Here is an 8885-nt window from a genome sequence, read left to right on the forward strand (position 1 = left end):
TAAGCTGGTCCTGACTTTTAACAGGGCTTTCCCTGTTAAATGATTTAAAGTGATCACTGACTCTCCTGTGGTCAAGCCAGGCCCTCCTTAAAGCTGTGTTATTCTTGGAATGCTATGTGATCATCTAGAATAGGCTTGTTCTCTAGAGAAGGGGACTAAAGCCCAGAAGAGTCAAGAACCTTACCTAAGATCCCACAGCTATTGCAAGGTAGAACAGCCACTGCAACCAGAGCTAGGTCTTCACTTTTAACTTTCAATGCGGCTTGGTAACTTGGCTTTTAAAACTTCCAGACTCAGGCCAGCCATGGGCAAAATTAGATAAAAATGAAAAATTAAAAAAAGACAGGCTGTTTTCACTCTTCGTGCCCTTTTACTCCTCCTCACCCTCCAGACTTTCAGCTATGAACTTTGCCAAAGCTAACCTCACATTCAACAGAAAGCTTCCCCCAAGCTTGGGGATGAGACAAGGAGGCCCACTGTCACCACTGCTATTCAGCGTAGTACTGGAAATTCTAGCCAGCATAATTAGGCAAGAAGAAAAAATAAAAGACATCCAAACTGGAAGGGAAGAGGTAAAGCTCTCTCTTTTGCAGATGATAATTTTATATAAAGATATGAATTTTAGAACTTGTTCAGAGTAAAGTGTAAATGACTGATAACTTCTTTGGGTATTATTTTCCTCTCCAAGGTATTTGCTTTCAAACCACCATGGTAAATTCTGCATATGAAATTTATGCCATCAATCACCTGTTACAAACTTTTAAAAAAATATATTCTTAACTTTTCCATGGCCGCTGAGATCCCAGTATCCATGGATGAACTTGCCCCACCTGTATGGGCACATATTGCCTCTTATCAGGCCTCTTCCTTCTTCCCAGCCCAGCTTCCTCCCATCCTCCCCTTTTCACCTGTTAGAGGGAAGGATGGGCTCTATCAGTGGTTCTTAAAGTGGTGCCAACACCAGCAGCAGCAGCACCTGGGAGCTTGTGAGAATGCAGGTTCTTGGGCCCTGCCCCGAGTTTACTGAGTCAGAAGCCCTGGGTTGGGGCCCATAGATTAGAGTTTTCATCACCCCCTGGGTGATTCTGACACAAATACATGTTTGAGGACAACCAGACTATGGAATGGAGTGAAACTGGTAATTTATTGCTCTCAGAGGATGTTGGGGTATTAGCCAAGTAACAGCAGGAAAGTTAAAGGCAATACACTCAGACATGTTGCACACAGAACATGCCAGCTGCTGGCTGAGCGTGGGATTTCAGCGAGGCCTGCCTGCTGGACTATCGCTCTGGCTCCTACCCAGCCCTGAGTGCTCCCTAGGCTCTGCCTGGCTCTCTCCTCATCAGCCTGCCTTCCTCTTCCTCCTCCTGCCTCTTCATGCGCTCGGGCTCCTGCCCAAGCCAAAGCAGATCCCAAGCCTCTTAATGCGGTAACAACGTTTTCTAGATAGCCCTGCCCCATACCACCCCAGATTTGGTCCCGGGGCTCTGCGATCTCAGAGGCTCGGCTTCTTGAACATTTAGTTCTCTCTCACAAGCTCTTGGGAACAATTGCACTGAAGTCTCCATCACTGGGGATGGTTCCTCGTATCTTCCCTGTTACTGGGCAGCTCAACACATGTTCTCTACTCCAGCCCTCGGAGCAAAACAACAGCACCTCGCTATCTGCCTCATTCATTTGTTCAAGGTCCTTTCACTACTGCTCTCTTTCTAACACGTGTGATTATGTGGGGGATGGCAGATGCCCTTGGGTGAAAAGTTCCTGTATTAAAAGGCCAACTCTTCCCTGGGCAGCCAGATGGCACTTTTGTCACCTTTGAGCCTCGAAGCAGCACAACCGCCTTCAAAGGTTATTCCTGCTACCAAGGGCAACTTGTGTAAGGGGAGGCATGAGGACAGAGAATCCTGGCAGTGGCGGTGTGCTCATTTGTTTCCAACCTTCAGTCTCATGGTGGAAGTGACAGTGTCCCCAACTCTCGGCTCTGTGTGCAAGCCTGTTGGCCTGCTACTGTGAGGCAGTGTTTGTTGAAGCTTGCAGCTTGGTTCACTATCTCCAGAAGCAGCTGAGGGCTGCTGAGCTGCTGGCAGATGCTTAAGCCCCAGATCTACTCAGTCTGATTTTCTGCATGCTTAAAGAGAATCTGGAGGTATGTCTTGTGCACTCCAAGGCGGACTTGTTTCCAGGCCACAATTTGCCCCAGAAGAAGCCCAGATCCATGCAACACGAGTCCTGCTACATCCAGGCTTGACTGTTACTGCAAATGCCCCCATCTTGTAAACGGCTCCTTCTTGGTTCAGTGTTGGCAGATCAAGGCTGAATCAGCTGTGGGCACAACTAAAGCCCACCATAATCGGTCTCCCAAATTCCCAGCTCTTGCCCTCACCTGTCTCGGTGAAATACACCAGACCTTGGTGGGTTGAGAGGCTGACAAGGGCCTCCTGCGGCTCTCACACCAGTCTGTCAGGATCCGCCCCCATGGGCATCCGCCACACCTTCTCTCTACCCTCTCCTCCCACCCCCATCCTCCATTCACCAAGATCCTTTCAGTGGTGCCCTGTGAGAGGAGTACTGGGTGTGCCTGGCGTCTCACAAACCCCCTTGTGAAAATGGTTCCTCTAGGGTTTGGGTAGGCCTGTGCAAACGTGCACACGCACATGTATACACACACACGCCCCAGGTCCACCAGCTCGTGCAAATCAATACCCCAAACAGCCCATGAGTTCTTCAAGGAGCCAGACTTCGGATTCCAGTCTGGACTGAACTACGGCACAGTTAAATACATGCTGGGACCCCAAGTTTATTAGAACCCTTCTGGGCAGGCAGATGAAGACTTGGACTTTAAGTTTTCTAGTCCATTGTCCAGTGGCATGGACTGATCTCCTTCCTTCCTCTACATCCTCCTTATAATCAAGAACAGTGGGTAATTTTGCTTTGCAAGCTCAGTTTCCTCCCAGACAGTTGGCCACAGGGTTTGGAGTATGAAGGGCATCGTTGGAGCCCTCAATACACTGACATTTGGACCTCCCAGAGAAGAGGCACTTCTTGGAGATAGTTCTTTGGCTAGCAGGAGAGTCTGAGTAGGCCTTCTCGAAATGTGAAATAAAATTGTAAAAAAATGTAATTATAAGAAATCCACTTTCATCTCAAGCCAAATGCCTTGGGGTTTGTGTCTGTCACTCACAGGGTGTTTTTTTAACTTGATGTGTTAATACTTGGTTCGTTAGCCCCGGGGCAATTGCCAGCTTGATGGAAAAAAACCACAGCATCAGAGACGGGACCAGAAGGTGGCCTGCCTCTCGAGGAGCTGCTGTCTGAGGGAGTCCCAGGCTGACCTTCAGCTTAGCTGCCCAGCAGAGCCTGCAGGGATCTGAACAGTGTTTGTTACCCAGAGAACTCTGCTGTTGCCAGTCCTATTAAATCTGACAGGAGAACTGTGGTTTTCCCTGACAGCTTAGTCTTATTGCTTTTGTTACTAGTAGAAGGGGAAGGACTGCAACTGCGGCTTAATTTTAAAAGACCAGAATACAATGGCCATCAGATACAAAAATGCATGCGAGACTAATCCCCCAGATGCAGAATGTACACATGACATTGTGCAGAACTATTCCATAGTGCTTGGGCCCTTTGGCCACATTGAGGCTCTGAATAGGGGTTGGAGTGGAACAAAGAGAGAACGTGGGTGGATTTCTTTGGAGAGAAATGTTGTTCTGTTGTGAGTTCCACAGTTCTCCAGGGAGGGATGAGGACTACTTCCATCTTGGGCCGAGTGAGGGAGCTTCTGTAGGGTCCCTTGGAGAGCTTGATGTTCCCCTGCAGTTGAGAAACATGGCAGGTGGAGGGGTGGCAGGCGATCTGTACTCACAGCTGAGAGAACTCTGGAGCTGTGGCGGCAAAATTGAGGTGGTTGTGCTGGGCAGGACTTGCAAGAATTCCCACAGATAGGAGAGAAAGAGCTGGCCTGGATCTGTCTGAATCCTAACCAAGAGCAAAGGAAGGGCACTCTTCACTGTGAAAGTAGGTGTGGGGCTGACCTCCAGGAGAGTCAAAGCTAAAAGTGATTGAAAGCTGCCAGAGAGAAGAAAGCTGGCATTGTCCACATCATAATATTGCAACTGGAGTGGCTGTTGGAGTACTCCTCCCCAAATCTTCAGAAGAGCCCACAAAAAGAAGGAGCCAGCTTTAAACCTCTGCCAAACTAGGAGGTACAAATCTCCCTGAAGGAGGTACCAGTTTTGGGAAGAAATTTTCTGTCCCTTTCCATACTTCCTTCCCCCTGTTCTGACACAGGCAAGCTGGAGCAAGAAGAGAGGTAGAGAGGAAGACAGAAGTGCCCCCACCAAACAGCTTCTTTGTGAAAATCAGGGGAAAATCTATGGTTATGTGTGGTGACACTCTTCCCTTCCCCAGAGTTGCTCAGTGCCCAGCGTGAACAACTGTGATGATTGTGAGACAAAACCAAACACTGCTTTTTTCCACTGCAAGAAAATAGATTTGAACTGGATGAGGGGAGTGTATTTGGTATATTTAACAGTAAATCAAGTTAGAAGCTTTTTTTTAAATTAATACATAATGTATTATTTGTTACAGGGGTATAGGTCTGTGAATCATCAGTCTTACACAATTCACAGCACTCCCCATAGCACATACCCTCCCCAATGTCCAACACCCAGCCACCCCTATCACTCCCCACCAATCCCGCCCACAGCAGCCCTCAGTTTGTTTCCTGAGATTAAGAGTCTCTTATGGCTTGTCTCCTCACCCCAGTCACATCTTGATTCATGTTTCCTTTCCTTCCTCCCATGAAGCCCTACCCTGCCTCTCAAATTCCTCATATCAGAGAGATCATAACATAATTGTCTTTCTCTGATTGATTCATTTCGCTTAGTGTAATAACCTCTAGTTCCATCCATGTCATTGCAAATGGCAAGATTTCATTTTTTGATGGCTGCATAGTATTCCCTTGTATATAAATACATCTTCTTTATCCATTCATTGTTGATGGACATCTAGGTTCTTTCCATAGTTTGGCTATTGTGAACATTGCTGCTATAAACATTAGGGTGCATGTGCCCCTTTGAATCACTACATTTATATCGTTGGGGTAAATACCCAGTAGTGCAATTGCTGGGTCATAGGGTAACTCTATTTTCAACTTTTCGAGGAATCTCCATACTGTTTTCCAGGGTGGCTTGCCTTCCCATCAACAGTGTAGGAGGGTTCCCCTTTCTCCACATCCTTGTCAACATCTGTCATTTCCTGACTTATTAATTTTAGCTATTCTGACTGGTGTGAGGTGATATCTCACTGTAGTTTTGATTTGTATTTCTGAGTGATGTGTATGCCAAGTAATGCTGACCATTTTCTCATGTGTCTGTTGGCCATTTAGATGTCTTCTTTTTGGTGTCTTCTGCCCATTTCTTGATTGGATTATTTGTTCTTTGGGTGTTGAGTTTGATAAGTTCTTTCTAGATTTTGGATACTAATCCTTTATCTGATATGCCATTTGCAAATATCTTCTCCCATTCTGTCAGTTGTCTCTTGGTTTTGTGGACTGTTTCCTTTGCTGTGCAAAAAAAAGCTTTGGATCTTGATGAAGTCCCAATAGTTCATTTTTGCCCTTGCTTCTCTTATCTTTGGCGATGTTTCTAGGAAGAAGTTGCTGTGGCTGAGGTCAAAGAGGTTTCTGCCTGTGTTCTCAAGGATTTTGATGGATTCCTGTCTCACATTGAGGTCCTTCATCCATTTTGAGTCTATTTTTGTATGTGGTATAAGGAAATGGTCCATTTTAATTCTTCTGCATGTGGCTGTCCAATTTTCCCAACACTATTTGGTGAAGAGATGGTCTTTTTCCCATTGGACATTCTTTCCAGCTTTGTCAAAGATGAGTTGACCATAGAGTTGAGGGTCCATTTCTGGGTTCTCTATTCTGTTCCATTAACTTATGTCCCTGTTTTTGTGCCAGTACTACACTGTCTTGATTACAGCTTTGTAATAGAGCTTGAAGTATGGAATTGTGAATACTACCAGCTTTAGTTTTCTCTTTCAACATTCCTCTGGCTATTCGGGGTCTTTTCTGGTCCCATGTAAATTTTAGGATTATTTGTTCCATTTCTTTGAAAAAAGTTGATGGTACTTTGATAATGATTGCATTAAATGTGTAGATTGCTCTAGGGAGCATAGACATTTTCACAATATTTGTTCTTCCAATCCATGAGCATGGAATGTTTTTCCATTTCTTTGTGTCTTCCTCAATTTCTTTCATGAGAACTTTATAGTTTTCTGAGTACAGATTCTTTGCTTCTTTGGTTAGGTTTATTCCTAGGTATCTTATGGTTTTGGGTGCAATTGTGAATGGGATCAACTCCTTATTTTCTCTTTCTTCTGTCTTGTTGTTGGTGTATAGAAATGCAGCTGATTCCTGTGCATTGATTTTATATCCTGACACTTTACTGAATTCCTGTATGAGTTCTAGCAGTTTTGGAGTGGAGTCTTTTGGGTTTCTCACATAAAGTATCATATCATCTGTGAAGAGTGAGAGTTTGACTTCTTCTTTGCAGATTCAGATCTTTCATTTCTTTTTGTTTGCTGATTGCTGAGGCTAGGACTTCTAGTACTCTGTTGGACAGCCCTGCCATGTTCCTGACTTCAGGGGAAAAGCTTTCAGTTTTTCCCCATTGAGAATGATATTCACTGTGGGTTTTTCATAGATGGCTTTTATAGTATTGAGGTATGAACCCTCTACCCCTACACTGAGAAGAGTTTTGATCAAGAAAGGATGCTGTAGTTTGTCAGATGCTTTTTCAGCATCTATTGAGATGGCTTTTGTTCTTTATTTAATTAATGTATTGTATCACATTGATTGCTTTGAAGATGTTGAACCAACCTTGCAGCCCAGGAATAAATCCCACTTGGTCGTGGTGAAAAATCCTTTTAATGTACTGTTGTATCCTATTGGCTATTATTTTGATGAGAATTTTTGCACCCATGTTCATCAGGGATATTGGTCTGTAAGTCCAAGTCTGTAGGTCTCCTTTTTGATGGGGTTGTTGTTTGGTTTTGGGATCAAGGTAATGCTGACCTTATAAAACGAGTTTGGAAGTTTTCCTTCCATTTCTATTTTTTGGAACAGTTTCAGGAGAATAGGTATTAATCTTCTTTAAATGTTTGGTAGAATTTCCCTAGGAAGACTTCTGGCCCTAGGCTCTTGGTGGTTGGGAGATTTTTGATGACTGCTTCAATCTCCTTACTGGTTATGGGTCTGTTAAGGTTTTCTCTTTCTTCCTGGTTCAGTTTTGGCAGTTTATATGTCTCCAGGAATGCATCCATTTCTTCCAGATTGTCAAATTTGCTGGCATATAGTTGCTCATAATATGTTCTTATAATTGTTTGTTTTTCTTTGGTGTTGGTTGTGTTATCTCCTCTTTCCTTCATGATTTTATTAATTTGCGTCCTTTCTCTTTTCTTTTTGCTAAGTCTGGTTAGGGGTTTATCAATCTTATTAATTCTTTAAAAAAAAAAAAACAGCTCCGAGTTTCATTGATCTGTTCTACTTTTTTTTGGTTTCTATTTCATTGATGTCTGTTCTGATCTTTATTATTTCTCTTCTCCTGCTGGGGTGAGGCTTTCTTTGCTGTTCTTTCTCCAGTTCCTTTAGGTGTAGGGTTAGGTTGTGTACTTGAGACCTTTCTTGTTTCTTGAGAAAGGTTTGTGTTGAGAGTACTTTCCTCTTAGGATGACTTTGCTGTTTCCTGAAGATTTTGAACAGTTGTGTTTTCATTTTCATTTGTTCCCTTTAATTTTTTATATATATGATTAGAACAGAGCCACACACTTGATTTTGGGTGTATTTTGGTCTATTAGAAGAAACTGACTCTCCAAATTTTAAGGAAATAAAAACTTATACATATGTAAAAATAAGGGTAAACAAGATGAAGCGATGTAAGATGACTGTAAAAATAAAATTTAAAAATTTTAAAAGATCTAAAAAGGAATTGATAAGTTGGTTGAAAAAAGAAAAAAATTATTGATAAAATAGTTTAAAAAGGTTAAAATAGGAAAGAGGAGAAATTTTAAAAAATAGAATAAGAAAAAAATAAAAAAAATTAACTTTCAAAGACAAGGATCATGGGGGAAAAGCCATGAATTCTATGTGTTGCTTTCCCCTAGCTCTGGAGTTCTGCAGTTCTCATTGATTGGTGAACTTGGTCTTGCCTGGATATTCTTGCTGATTTCCTGGGGGAAGGCCCTGTTGCAGTGATTCTCAAATGTCTTTGCCTGAGGCGGAATTACATTGCCCTTGCCAGGGGCCAGGCTAAGTAATCTGCTAAGTTTTGTTCTCAGTAGCTTTTATTCCCTGAACGCTTTCCATAGAGCTCTGGAGGACGGGAGTGAAAATAGCAGCCTCCCAATCTCTGGCACCATACAAGTTGAGAGCTCAGGGCCCCACTGCTCAGTGCACCCTCAGAGAAAAGCAGAATCCCTCCCATCTCCCTGGCCTCTGGCCGCAATTTGTGCTCTCCCAGCCCGTGACCAAGCATTTCTAACTCTGGCACACGGCCCCATTTGGAGTCTCCAAACCCAGCAGATTCCTGTAGCGTGCTCCTGCGCTGCTCCTCCCGGAGGAGGAAAGAGGGGGTCTTTCTGGATTTGCCGCTTGTGGGGTCACTGCCTGAAGAGTAGTGGCCCGACTGTGCCTTGGATCACAGTTTAAAGTAATCCCAAGCTGAGATGCCCCTCCTCAGGTCCATCTCTGCAGCCAGCTTCCCTGCTTTGATACCTGGGAGCTCTGCAACACTCAGGCACTTCCATCTTTCTGTAACCCCAAGGGTCCTGAGACCACACTGTCCCACGAGAGCTCCACCCCTGGCTTAACCTCTGGAATGAGT

Source organism: Lontra canadensis, unplaced genomic scaffold (assembly GCF_010015895.1).
Source record: "Lontra canadensis isolate GAN:19392208 unplaced genomic scaffold, GSC_riverotter_1.0 scaffold15, whole genome shotgun sequence".
NCBI classification, from domain to species: domain Eukaryota; kingdom Metazoa; phylum Chordata; class Mammalia; order Carnivora; family Mustelidae; genus Lontra; species Lontra canadensis.